The sequence below is a fragment of the Syngnathoides biaculeatus genome, chromosome 7 (genome assembly GCF_019802595.1).
Source record: "Syngnathoides biaculeatus isolate LvHL_M chromosome 7, ASM1980259v1, whole genome shotgun sequence".
Lineage (NCBI taxonomy): Eukaryota > Metazoa > Chordata > Actinopteri > Syngnathiformes > Syngnathidae > Syngnathoides > Syngnathoides biaculeatus.
In genome coordinates this window covers 10,119,560-10,134,308 of record NC_084646.1, presented here as the reverse complement: position 1 = coordinate 10,134,308, position 14,749 = coordinate 10,119,560, and the positions used below count along the sequence as shown (strand labels likewise).

At 43.1% G+C, this 14,749-nt stretch overlaps 1 long non-coding RNA gene across 2 annotated transcripts in view; it reads right to left on the bottom strand.

The window, feature by feature from the left end:
- Positions 1–12,343, bottom strand: part of LOC133503958 (uncharacterized) — a 37,184-nt gene extending 24,841 nt beyond the window's left edge. The window contains exons 1-3 of one of the 2 annotated variants that reach the window (XR_009795872.1): positions 12,147–12,343; positions 7,587–7,679; positions 2,075–2,169 (exon numbers count right to left, since the gene is read on the bottom strand). This is a non-coding gene — a long non-coding RNA (uncharacterized LOC133503958). Of the gene's footprint in view, positions 1–1,878; positions 2,170–7,586; positions 7,680–12,146 lie in introns of those variants that run through there. The other variant, XR_009795871.1, reaches the window with a different exon arrangement.
- Positions 12,344–14,749: the final 2,406 nt, after the last annotated feature.

Below are 14,749 nucleotides of genomic sequence, written 5' to 3'. Positions count from 1 at the left end.
CGAGAGAGGGGGAAAAAAAAAAAAAAAAAAAAAAAAAAGTTTCCACTTTTGGTTAATGGGAATATTTTCCAAAAGTGAAGTAAAGCCCAGCTTAAGTGCTGATAAAACACTCCCCCCCCCCCCCCGCCCCCTCCCTGCGGGATAAATAATGGAGGCGGCGGCGCTTAGCGTTAGCCTCTTTGCATATTTTAACGGCGTTAAAAAGGGGAATCGGGCGATAAAAGGTGGTTGAGGCGCTGACCTGCGCTCACGTCGCCCGCTCGCGAGGACAAACGCAAAACCGCAGCAGAGCGCTAACAAATTTCATCTGTAGAAGAAATATAGAAGAAAATCTATTTTTAAATTTGCATTTTTTCTGATACATAAACACCTACAAAATGATTATTACGTGCATTAAAAAAAATCTCCCAAAATAAAACATTGAAAGTAATTTGGAAATAAAAATATTAAAATAATATAACACACCATATAAAACACCCAATGCTGTACTTTAACTCTGACAAAAACATTTAAATATGGACAAAATAAAACTAGCTCTTTTCAAAATTCCCCAAATAAACACGGACGAACAAAGTGAATAAAATATTGGAATTTTCAAGATTATATTAACGGCATTAAAAATAGAAAATGATTTGCAACTATAAAAATGGGAAAAAATGAAGGCCTATTGATTTGATAAAAAATCAATTTCTCACCCAAATTTTGAACATACACTTTAAAAATGTAAGTTAAAAATGTTTTTTTTATGCTTTATTTGCATTCTCCCTGCAAAACTCGACCATTTCCCCCTGCCACCCCCCCCCCCCCCCCCCCAAAAAAAAAAGCAGTTTTCGTCTCCTTTTTTTAATTCTTTTGACTTCCATTGTGCCGGGAGCGCGTTTGACACTTTCGCTTTGCGATCATCACTTTTGATTTTTTATTTTTTGGACTCTTCAGATGTCAATCAAGGCCAGATGATTTGTGTACTCGGACGCGTTCCTCTAATTGTATTCCCGAGGGGGCCCCAGCAGGCGCGTCCATCCGCCGCCGCCGCCGCCCATTTGTCAAACCCCGCAGAGCTAATTAGCTGCTAGCATGCGGCGCGCGCGCGCGTCCTCACCCGCAAACGTACACAAATGGCGTCCATGAGCGGGAATGCATTACGGCCATTTGACAGCGAGGGAGGGATGAACGGCTGCCCTTCCTTCTTTCCTTTCCTTCTCTTTTGCTTTTTTTATAAATATATATAAATATAAAGTTATCTTTTGATAGGTTGCAAAGAAGCCAGAGATAGTGGGCGACGAGGTCGAGGAGGTTCATGGAGTAGATTATCTGCCCGTCACCATACTTGGAACCGAAATCGCTGGTGGTAAATCACATTTCACCATTGAAATGAATGGAAATGCCCTTAAACCGTTCTGAACTCGATCCAAAAATGTAAAAATAAAAAAAACCCAAATATATATCTATTTTTCAGAAAAGAAAATTACTTTAAAGAAAATGAAACCAATAATTTCTGAATAAAAATGTGAAATTTTCTTGAGAAATGCCTTAAAAAATACATTTTCCACTCATCAGAATAAGACTTATTTCTGGAAACATTTTTTTTCCCTATGCAAGATTACAAAAAAGAATATTTTGCTGGGATTATGTCTTTTTTTTCCCAGACAGACCCCCCAAAAAACAAATAAAAAATAAAAAAAGACATTAAGAATAAGACTGAGCTACACTCAGGCTTTTTAGCTGAAAAGATGATATTTTCATGAAAATTAGGTTTAAAAAATGACTGCTATAAAAAAAAACTTGTCAGTCTGACTTTTTTGTCATCTTATTTCTTACCATTATGCCTTTATTTAAATTGTTTTTTTTTTTTTTTAGCTTTTCTGTTTGGCCCTAGTAATGCAAGGAGCGCATTCGACATTTTGCATCTTTTATGTTTAGGACATCTTTCTTGAAGAAAAAAATGGTTTCCATAAGATGAAGACTTCTTAAAAAAAACGGTCAAAATTCAGTTTTTTCTTTAAAACAATATGTAAAAAATATATACCGACAAAACAGACTCAAAAATGCTAGGTAGTTAGCACGACCTACTCACAAAAATCTGAGGTCAGCTGCGAGTAGGTGAGTTTCTCCAGTCAAACTTGGCTTTTTGTTTTCCAGAAACGTTCTGGAGTAGGTGAAAACAGCATCCTGGAGAAGACAGCTTTTATTAACTGGAGATGTAGAAAAAGAAACCAGAAAAAGTAACTAGTCACGCCTGAAAATGTCCGCCCCGGGTGTGGTAATTGGATCGTCATCAGCGTCGGAGCTACTTTGCTAAGATGCTATCTCCAAAGGCGCCGCGGCAGATATGAGCGGCGTCGCCGTCCTCGTCTTCTTTTCTATCTAAATGGATCTTCTTCTCAAAGCCTCAAGGACACGTCGCGCCACGCACGCCGCTTATCTTCATCTACTGCGCCGCGTCTGTAAACATTAGCATGCGCCGAGCGCTAAATAACGCTCGGAGAAGTCCTCGTTTTTAGCCATCCATCACGCCCGACGTGGACGTTCACGCGTCGCCGGATTAGCCGGCGCGCTAGGCGGGACGGCGAAGCGTGCGCTGCATTGCGGGCGTCTGCTCGGCGTAATTTCGTCTCTCGGGGTCGGGTCGCGCGCCAATCTCTGTCGGGGCAGATCGGAACTCGAAGCCGAGAACCGCGAGGCGGACGGGCTCACCGCTACCGCGCGGCGCCTCATCTAATCTAATCTAATCTGTTTGATTGCACTCAGGCGATTCCGTCAAATCCGTCAGTGCTGCCCCCGCAGGCCAGATGTCTCTCTGCGCGGCTTTTACGAAAGGTCAACTTCCGTGAGTCCACTCCAGCAAATAGCTTGTTAAGATCTGATCAATCTGATGATTTTTTTTTTTTTTGAGAGGCAATGTCTGGAAATGACATTTAGAGAAAAAGAAAAGAGGATTTTTTTTTTTTGATTGCATTTTTTTAGAATTAAATTTGCTCTCTGAGAGCACTTAGCCTAAGAAAATGTCCAAATCAAACCGCCTTCAATCATCGGCAAATTACGTTTGAGGGGGAGCGGCCGTGTTGGCAAAGGTCGTCGTCCGCGTGATGTCACCGCAAGAAAGGCAAACTCCGTCGCCGGGCGCCCTCACCCCACCGCTAAAAATTAGCATACGACACCTCAGATTACAATCAGGCGCGTCGGCGTCGCACGTTAGCATCTCAGCCCACCGCTATGCTAATTTACCGGTTTAAGAACTGTCTTATTTAAATCTGACACAAGACACCTTTTGATGGGATTCTTTTTTTTTTTTTTATTACAAATTCAAAAAAAAAAAAAAAGAAACAAAAGAGGATGGTAATCCCAGCAAGGTCAAACACTCAGTCTGCACATATTATTCCTTTGGGTTTGGATTTGGGTTTGATTTTTCTTATTGTTTCTGGCAACAAAACTTTTGTTAGCATTTGTTCTTAAAACTATAATTTTTTTTTACTGGGAAATATACTCCTTTTTCTCAAAATATGCCCTTTGATCTTCAAAAATATTAGAATCAAAAAAATTTTGAATGTGCTACTTTATAAAACTTATTTTTTCTGGAAATATTTACAACTTTCAAAAATATTTTTTCTTGAACACCAACCATAATTTCTGACCAAAAAGCCGCGACTTTTTTTACCCTGCAGTTTATGCGGTGATGCGGCGCTAGTGTAGCGTTAGTGCGGCGCCAGTGTTAGCACGGCGCTAGCGTTGCCGCACTTGTATATAAGCCTCGGTGAACAGAAACCTCAGTCAGCATTTATTATTCTTCTAGACTTGGATTTGGGTTTGATTTTTCTTATTGTTCCTGGTAACAAAACTTTGTTGGCATTTGTTCTTAAAAATATCATTTTTTTTTTTTACTGGGAGATATACTCCTTTTTCTCAACATATGCCCTTTGACCCTCCAAAATATTAGAATAAAACATTTTTAAAATGTGCTACTTTATAAAACTTATTTTTCTGCAAATATTTACAACTTTCAAAAATATTTTTTCTTTAACACATACCGTAATTTCCGGCCGAAAAGCCGCGACTTTTTTCACCCTGCGGTTTACGCGGTGATGCGGCGCTAGCGCGGCGCTCGTGTTAGCACGGCACTAGCGTTACCGTACCTGTTTATAAGCCACGGCGGTAAACAGAAAAGAGTTTAACGCTAGCTGTCGGCCGGGAATTACGGTACTTCTTTCTTCAATCAGTTCGGACTTTGCCCCACTTTCGCAAAAACTCTTCAACTTTGTTTCGAAGTAGTTTACATTTTTCCTGATAATATATGAGATATCCTCTTGATTTTTTTCTCTTGTATTCAAGTATGAATAAAAAGAATGAACCACTCGCTCTTTTTTTTAAAATGTATTAATAGTATAAACATTTGTCTCAAAAATACTTTCCCTTCCTTGCTTCTAAACTATCCAACTTTCCCCGGTAGAATTTATTCCATTTATTAAAATTTCAGTTAAAAATAATGTATTTCACCTCATTTATGTTTCTGAACTCCCCAAAATAAACACCTTTTCCATTAAAGAACTCTCCCCCCCCCTTTACATCCAAATCTAAAAATGATAATAATAATAATAATAGCATTTTGTTTTTCCTTAATAAAAAATGACGAAATATCGTCAAACGTGTCCTCCAACTCGGCAAGGTCCCGCGTCCGCATTTGTTTCCCGCTTCTCGCTTGTTGTTGTGTGTCCGCTGAGCTCATTAGCGACGGACGGCAGGCTGTGGCGGCGCTACCGGGACAGATGGCGCTCCAATCTGCCGCCGTGCGATCGCATGAGTCATCCTCGCCGCCGTCGTCGTCGCACATCAGATGCCGTCCGACGCAATTGAACGTTCGATGATACAAAAGCGAGCACGCGAATTCTGCCTTTTGGGTCTGGCTCGGAGACAAACCGGGGAAAGACCCCCCCCCTTCGCCCCCCGCCCCCCGAAAATGTCTCCTCCTTACAAGTTTTGTGTCCAAAAAGACACAAACCTCTGCCAGATTTGCTTTGATTTTCGACTCACTTCGGCTGTTCCCGGCAAAACATCAACAATTGAAAAATTCGGCCCCCCGAAATCATTTTCACAGCATGAAATTTGGTTCACCCAAAAAGTTTCAGGTCGCCAAGTCGGCCATTTTAGACCCATTTCGACAAAAGTACGTCCGGAGATTTGCTCCCAATTCGATCAAATTGGAAGAGCAAATAGCAAAAGACAGATGGAAATCACTGAACTCTAATGATAATAATTTCAAATTTTCTACCATTGCGTGAGTGCCCGCTTGCCTACTTTGACGATTTTCTGCAAAGTGGACGATCGCCACCGTCACCGTTCCAAAAATTCGGGCCCTGACCCCAGTTTCACGTGTCAGCGTGAAATTTGGGAGACGGGTTTATGGAAGTAAATACGTGCCAGCGGGATTTGAATTTGAAATGCCACAGAAAACAGGATTTCAATTTGAAACGTGAAAAGATCACATTTTCAATCGTTGTATTTCGGTGTAATTTTCAATGTTAACAATTCGCTGTCCAAAATTGACCGTCTGTGCCACCAGGCAGGTTTACTTCAGGTCAGAACCGAGCGGCCAGCCAATCGCAGTTACGCTTTCTTAGTCACGTGACGTCACAGAAAGCGTAACTGTGATTGGGTGGGTGTTCGCTTCTGACCTGAAGTAACCCTGCCTGGTGCCACAGACGGTGAATTTCAGACAGCGAATTGTAGCCGGTTGAATTGTTACCATTGAAAAGTTCCACTGAAATACAACTATTGAAAACTTTACATTTTAAATTCAAATCCTGGTGGCACATATTTACTTCCATACGAGTTTAGCAGGACGGGACCCATGAAAACCCCATTCCCAAATACCCGCTCCACTTCCTTTCAAATGGTACCTGAACCCCAAATATGTCATTACATCGTTATTACGTTGCAGATTATATAACGGCGACTTGCAGAGGAACAGTCGGGATGGCTTCCAAAAAAGGGCGTCCCCTTCTTTTCCGGCTTCACCGTCGAAGCCCTCGGACGCGACCGCGCAGCGTCGGACGCGCGTTCATCTTAATTACGGCGCAATTATAACGGCAAGGGTAATCGTCCGGCCAGAATCAATCACAGTCGCCCGCTTTGGAGCACTTTCCTCCACTCTTTTGTCCTCCTTTTCTCGCGCCCTCCCTTATTTCATTCTCCTAATTACGTTCGCCCCCACCTTGCTAACGGCTCGAAAAAGGTCCCGCCGCCCCGAGCCGACCTTGAACACGTGACCTCGCGCTAGGCCAATGCGTCACCGCGGTCGCAAAGGGAAAAACAAAAACGAGCATGGAAATTAAATTGTATTATTTTCAGGCGTTAGCTTTAGCGGTTGTGTTGTGTTCCTGTTTTGTTGGAATTCCCATTTTTTTCAAGAAGAATGTAATATTTTTGTCATTTTCTAAAGTAGATTTTTTCAGTAAAAAATTTTTTTAAAAAGTGTTTTACAAGAAATAAATTGGATTTTCGAGCAATGTTTCAGTCTCAAAGTGTTTTTTTTTTTTTAAATCAAAGTTGCATTTTTTTAAAATGAAAGACTGGAAAATGAATTTGTTTAAAAGTCCGTGTTTAAGATGTTTTTTTTATTAAATTATTTGTATTTTATTCAATTTTATTATTATTGTTACAATTTAAAAAAAAAATAAAAAAAATAGCTTCATTTTTTAAGTCATAGTTTTCCAAGGAAAAAAAATTCAAGAGAAAGTTACATTATTCCCTTTTTTTTTTTCTTCGCCCCAAAATATAGTTTTTTCAAAGAGTCATATTTTTGAGAAAAGCGGGAAAATTACCTTTTTTTTTAATTAAATCAAGTTGTATTTTTTTTTTTTTTCTTGTTCAGTGTGAAAAATAAATAAGTGTAATTAATTACTTTTCTCCTCTGGTTTGTCACGACTGTACATTTGTCATGCATGGAGTATAAGTGACCTGAACAAACTTTATCTTATCTTATCTTAGCAGTGACTGATTGACAGGCTCGTCAGCGGCGCTGGTTTTATTCCTTTAGCGGCGCAGAACTCCATTTGCCCGCCCGATTGCGAGGGCGCGCGACAAGGAAAAATTTGCCGGCGTCTGGCGGCTTGCCGGGAACGCCGGCGACAAAATGAGGCGTCTAACCCAAAGTGACGTTTACAAATTACCTGCTAATTCCGAGGAGGGGTGAGGGGAGCGGGGGTCCGGTGGCGGGGGGGGGGGGGGGGGTAGTGAGGGATGATGGGACTGAGTCGCGGCGACAGGAGGGCTAACCGGCGAATGGAAGTGGCTAAATAAGTAACACTTAAAAAAAAAAAAAAAAAAAAGAGAGAAAAGAGAGCGAGCCTTTCGGGCCTTTAATAGTCAGTGACGTCCACCTGAGAGTTTCGACCCCCCCCCCCCCTGACTTCGAAAAAAACAAAACCTGCTCTGAATCCTTCATTTGAACACCATCCCTCGCTTGAAACCCAAACCAAGTTTTCCCGACCTGCTCCCGGATTGAAACCTTGGTTTTCGGAAGCCTACGTTAAAACCCCGGACCCTCGTTTGAAAATCTAAACCGGGCTTGAAAAGCTCAGTCCGTGGTGTACCTAATGAAGTGTCCGTCGGGGCACGGTTCGCCCGATTCCTCCGGATGCACCGAGATGCGGGGGGGGGGAGACCATCTGGTCCCCGGCACGCCGCTGTCCCAGGATGGAGGAAGAAGCCGAGTCAGCAAAAGCAAAAAAAAAAAAAAAGAAAAGAACAACAGGAAGTTAACGCGCACGACACTCGGAAGACAAGGCGGTTTCCTCCACGGGTAAAATCATTCAAACGCGGAGAACGTTGAAAATCACCAGGGAATTTGACTCGCAACCAATTCGTTATGAGATTAGCTTCTTCTACCCACTGCTGTCCTTCGTCGACGTCGCTGCAATTTGCCCCTAGTTTGGATGCGTGATACCTTTCCCGAAAATCTGGGTCCAATTCCCAATCGTACGATTCGTTTGCGGCGTTAAGACTTGAGCGTAAATTAACGATCTTTGTCTTCACTGATCCGCGTTGAGGAACATGTGACCAACAACTAAAAACGTGTTGAGATAAAAGCCAAAAGTTTGCATTATCACGCGTGGTATTGAAATCTAGTTAAAAAAAAACAAAACCTCCGCCTCATTATGCAAATGCGTGGCCTCAGGTAAGGCGACGCGGCGATAGCATCAGCTGATGCCAACGTTTCACGCTGACAATTATGCGAACATCAAAGCCACGTGTGATAAACCTGCTCCGGCTTTTTATGTTTACACGCGTTAGCCGCGCGTCTAGATCCCCGTAGATGAATGTGATAAGACCATTCGCCAAGCTTGTTGTGTCGCTAAAAATTTTAAACTAGGACAAAAGGACTCCCTTCGTCGTGTTTTGGCTAATGCTAAATGTAGTAGCTGTGCGTTCTGGTTGCGTTTGTTGTGCTCATTTTTTCCGGTCGCTGTATTGTTGGAACTCCCATTTTTTTCAAGAAGAAGTATTCAGCAAAAATATATATTTATTAAAAGTGATTTTTGCGAAATGTTTCAGTCTCAAATTTGTTTTTTTTTTTAAGTCAAAGTTGCATTTTTTTAAATATAAGACTGGAAAAATAATTTGTTTAAAAGTCCGTGTTTAAGATGTTTTTTTATTAAATTATTTCCATTTTATTTAATTTTATTATTATTAAAAAATTTAAAAAAGAAAAAATTGTCTTAGTTTTCCAAGGAAAAAATAATTGCTGGTTGTGTTTACCAGCTAGTGCTAACACTGTATATAAAATAGAAGTGCGCTGTGGAAATGTCAGCTAGCTAAACCAATATACGCCATAAACCTATGCGCAATGTAGGAATGCACTGCGATCTTGCTAGCTGGTGAACAGTGTATGAGAAATAGTGGTGCAGTGTTTTGTTTGTTTCGTTATTATTTCCAAAGGCAAAGCTATTAGATGTAAAACACGGGTGCTCTGTTTTAGTGTTAGCTGGCTATATAGGTAATGCTAACATTGTATGTAAAGCAGAGCTGTGCTGTGGTGAAACTAGTTTGCCTCAGTTAGCACAATTGAGGTGTGTTGTAGTGGTCCTCCCTGGCTAAACTACCAAATGCTAACTGTTTATTTAAAATAGTGCAGCGCCGTGGGAGGGTCAGCTGTCTAAAGCTAATGCTAAATGTATTTGAAATAGAGGCGTGATGTGGTGGTGTTAGCAGGCTAATGTTATATGTGCATGTCGCTAGCAACATCTTACTAACGTTAATTGTATTAGTCAAATGCTTTGTGATTGTGCTACTTTGCTAACACGACCGTCATGTGCAAAACAATGTTGTGGTGTGGTCATGCTAGCATCCCAAAGCTAATGCTAACATACGGAAAATGGAGGTGCACTGACTTGGTGACGGCTGGCTTCATGCTAAAGATGTACGTAAAATAAAGGCGTGCTGTTAGCTTGCCAAAGCTAACTCAAATAAACTCTTAAAGGCTTGCGGTCGCAAAGGGCTGCTATTTAGGATTGTGGGTAATGTAGTCCCGACTGTCTTTGTCTTCAACGCTCATCGCGTGAAACCCGTCAGTTCACTTGATTTCATTCCACCATCTGGACTCCATCAAGCAAACATCTTTTGATTTGATGACAAACTCGCGGATTTCGACATCATTCACGTCCGGGCAGCCATCTTGTGGCTAATACGATATGATGGCTTTTTGGAAAAAAAAAAAAAAAATCACCAAATCCCGTCTCAATTGCATCACGCTGGAGATTAAGAGGAGTGGAACATCTGCGAATCATTCTGCTAATTCTTCGGTAGCGAGCGCGCGTTAAGGAGCATTGTTAGCCGCGGCGAGCTCTTGTTGTGCTGCATTTAGGAAATGAGGCATTAAGAGCACAATCAATAGCTCTTTTCATTTGGCTTTAATGCTCGCCTCCATTTTGTCACTCGCTGAGGAGTTACAAGACAGGATGTCGCCGTCACCCCCCCCCCCCCCCATTCTGGCACGTTCCGCGCACAAATGAGTATGGATTTAACATCACCAGATGACATGATTCCCTTTTTTCCTTTTTTGTTCAAATGAGATATTGAAGTCGATATTTCAAGCAGCGGATATTTGAGGCCCTGCGGTCACATGATACCAGCTGGCGGGTAACGTGGCGCTGCTTTAAAAATGAAATGAAAACGACACCCGTGACGTCTCACGGAACGGACAATATTTCCCAAATTATACAGGAATTGGACTAGCAAAGGGCGGTGTCCTAAAATATCAAAATACCCTCTCTGGGGTGTAAAACTGGCTTGCCCAGGATGTGCCGTAGCAGCGAATAATCCTGCAATATACCCTCACTATGCGCTATAAAGTATGCTAGTCTTGATGAAATATTCGTAGTGCCACCAGGCTGGCTCAGATTTGAACCCGTGAACTCAAAAACAGCGAGGCCTTGCTCCCTAGACTCGATCTATACAAAACTGGAGGACTTTCGGATGTATTCCATCCAGGGTACCGGACAATCCTGGAATACAACCAGTGGTCCCAGCAAGGACTAGTGTCTTCCACGCCCAAGGGGAACAAAACAACCAAGAACGATCGCAACACCAAGCACGATCGTAACACTGGTTTATATTTTATATGTTTTCACGTGCCGGCAACACTTTCGTCAACGGCAGGAGGTGGGTTGAACGAGTCCGGATCATGCGATCGGAGTTAGGTACAATAAATTGACTTCTGTGACCAAAATACTCTGATCCCGAGTTAAAATAGGAAGTAACTCGGAATATCGCCTAAAACCTGTGTATAAACCAGACTTGGAAAGACTATATCGTAATACCGCACTAGAATGTATCCTATCCTAAAATCTGGAAACGAGGATACCCGGCTATTTGGTACGGTTCAGTAAAAAGACCTCTTTGATCAAGGTTGCCAGGGTGAGGCTAAGAACCAGGCTAACATACTCTAGTTCAGGGGTCACCAACGGGGTGCCCGCAGGCGAACGGTAGCCCGCCAGGAAAATGTAAGCCTCCCGCGACATATGTTCTAAAAAAAAAAAAAAAACATAGGCCACAAATTGTGACTGTTATTTGTGCTTTAAATTCTGAATATGACTTGCTTACGGGAATTAAACTTTTTAAAATACCTGTAATGTCATTGTCACCACAAGACATTAAAACGAAAACGTTTGTTGTACGCGAGTCTGAAGTATGCCGCAAACGGGTCACGTAGCCCTTCATACGATCGGTGCTAACGAGGTAGCCTTCAGCCTCCAAAAGGTCGCCGAGCCCTGCTCTAGTTTCTACTCTTAACACTTGTCACGAGAGATGTTTGCGCTAACCATGCTAACAGCGCTAACGTGTAGAAATCAAGCGGAGAAACGAGTTGTCGTGGACACGAGGACTTCATCCCGTGTTCTTGCGCCTGTTTTACATAAACGGGCGTCCGATCCGTCACGAGCTCCCTCATTTGCCGGACCCAGATTATGCTTATTTTTCATTTGGACAGAGCGACACGGACGCCAGGTGTTTGGCAGCAGCCGAGTGTTCAGGTGCAACCGCGACGCTGACGGGACATGACGAACGGCCGCACATGAAGGATGAGGCGTGCAGAAAGATAAGTGGGGAGGGGGGGGCCGCCGCAAGCCCCCCCGGGAATACACCCTGCCCGCCGACCTACTCTGTGTTGCTGTAACTTTTCGACGCGGTAGCTGGAATCTGCTGCGGTTTGTTAATTAGCCGAGCCGGGAGCATATTGGAGATCCAGCTGTTAACGGGCGAGATCGGAGCGCTTGTATCGGCGAGATTAATTCCCGATCCTCCTCGGGATAATGGCGGCGCGGAGCTGTAACAAGTCCATTAAGCCGCGACGAGCGAGAGAAAATTAGCATCCAAAGCGTAAGAACAAGTTGATTACGGAGCTTGTTTGGCCGCAATAAAGACGCGACGCCGTTCTCTTAATCAAAGTTCAGCCGTTTCGACATTGCTGACTGCACACTTTAAATTCAGGCGGAACCTCCAACAGGAAAGACATGGAAAAATGCTACGATGCCGTGTTACCAGACCGTTGCAACTGCGAGCAGTTTATTGTTGGTTGACGGCTGCCCCTGCGATTGGTCGTCTACAATCTGGGGTTCAAATTCACCGGCAATCAGACGAAATCTCTCGACGTTCACCTTTGAAGGACGTGCTGTGTCTTTTCAGGCGTGGTCTCTTGGATCATTTTTGTGGGTCCACCCACGATTCGCTAAATGGAACTGGCTCCGCAGGTTGAATTTTCATTCAATTCGGTAGCAATCAGACCAAATCTCTGGTAGAAGTTTGTTTTTGAAGGACCACTAGACGTGAGACAAAAATGGCTTCTTCAAGCCAAGATGGCTGACTTCCTGTGCCTTTTCATGCAACTTCCTGTGACCATTTATGGGTCCACGCATGACCGACATGCCGACTTAATTCCTTCTAGCTAAGTGAAACTAGCATTGTGGAGTGAATTATGGTATAATCCAGCGGCAAATTTGTCTTTGAAGCACCTGACTCAATGACACAATTGGTCACTTCAAGCCAAAATGGCTGACTTCCCGTGTCTTCTCCGGAATAGAGCTCGTGCACCGACATCATAAAATCACGTGACTTTTGTTTACGTCGCCATATTGCTGGTCAAGCTAAGCATTGCTCAATGCTAAGTCGGTTGGCGAAATATGTCTTGCAGCGCGACGCCCAGAGTCTTGTCAGATACCGCCATACATTTAGAAGGGGAAAATAAACGACGGTACATGGAAAAATTTGATAAACTCGGCCTAGAGGACCTGTATTTAATGCCCAAATCGATGTTTTCGCCGATAAGAAATTGGACTGTTAGTTCGCTTCTGGCAAGTGAGTCGTGCAGATTTACACGGAAGAGTTTGAAAGCGCAGAAAAGTCTGGACGCATACGAATACTTTTGTTGCTGGATCTTTTCTCATCAGGAATAAATCCCACATAGTGACGGTTTTGACAACTCGTGAACGCGGAAGCGTGTTCGGCCACTCGTTAACCTTTGTCGGAATCCATCGATGTTTTCAGATAGTATTCAATACAAATACCAATATTTCAATAAATGACCCCCGGTTTTACAGAAACTCGCATTCATTAACTATGACGGGAGGAACGGAGTCGTCTCCATAGAACGTACACGGAAGCGAATGCGGCCAAACCTAACCTCCGTAAACCTCTTTTTTTTTGAAGACGTACTGTTGTCAATTGAGCCAACTTGGCATTATAAATACTTTTTGGTAATTTGAGATTGAGAACAATAATTCCTACCAGAAATGAAGCGATTGCTACACAGTCGTGTGTGTATTTTGGTTGGGCAACGTCGATCACATTTAATTGCACAAATCCATCGATCTTTTCCGGTCTTTTCAGCTGCTGTTCCATCGAATATCTAATATTTGAACATCTGCCTCGTCTGTTGTGACAACCAACAGCACAACGGGTCGCGGGTATTGTAAATATTCTCCTCCGGTTCAAAGTCTCCCACAATGTCGAGCGGCTCTGTTCGACCTCCAATATGGCGTCGTGAAAATGCTGACGTCACGTGCACGAGCTTCTTGTGTTTTTTTTCGTGTGCCAAGTCAAACTTGTTTCTTGGGCTGCATTTTTTAAAAAAAAAAAATACAAAGCCAATTTGGAAGGCTACTCAAAGCCCTAAAAATGTCATTTTATTTAGACAAAGAAAAACACCAAATGCGCAAGTTAGCGGATGCAAACACAAGCTAAGTTTCAATTTGGTTTGCTTTTTAGCTTTTATTAGTTTATTTGCTTTCGTTGCCATTTCCTCTTTCACAGATCTGCATTTAGCGCAGACAGTATATACAGCTTTGGACTTCTTTAAACGTCGCGCTAGTGCATACAAATAGCGGACTTGAATGTTGCGTGGGCACTTCAGACTCGCTTTGCGCGCATTAACCAGTCCGAACAGCGTCTTAATGGCCGGCAAGTAGAAAACACCGCCCGCCGCACTCTCGCTTAGCTCGCGTCCGATAGCAGGCGCGCTAATGCGCGTAAACAAAGAACGAAAAGGGGGCCTCGTTGACATATGAGCGGACATTTGCATAGTTTGCACTGAGGGGGGGAAGCGCAGGAATAATTTAATAGTCACACCGTTAAGGAACAAGAGGCCGGCGGCTAATTAGAATGTGCACTTTTCCAAATGGGCAGCGATGGCGGCGCAAATGATGAAATATAACCGGCCGTCACGTGACCGGCGGCGGGCCAACCCGGGAGCGGCGGATCACGAGACATCACGCCGCTAATGCGCACGGAAGCGGCCCGCGTATTGATAGCTTCAAAGTCCGCGGCGCTAGCTCATTAGCCTCGCGTCGTTTCAAAGAAGAGCAGAGGAAATGGCCGCCGCCGCCGCTGTTGTTGTTGTGCCGCCGTTGATTGGATTAGGCTACGGCCCGACGTGCACATTTATCAAAGCTGAAAACGGTCCCTGATTTCAACTGCGCTCGTCACAGAGGGAGAGAGAGCGAGACGAAAAGACGAATGAAGAAGCAAGGTGCATGATGGGAAATGGGCACTTTTGCCAGCAGTGGAATTTGTTCATTTGACTTCAATCGGGGTTCATTTCGGGATATTTTTTAATTCATCGGAAGGGGCGGAGAAATATGTCGGGTTTTCTTTTCAGATTTCATTTTGTTTTAAATTAATTGATATATATTTTTTTGGTATGAATTATTTTAACTTTAACCATGGTCAATACTTGTTCATCCATCCATCCATCCATCCATTTTCT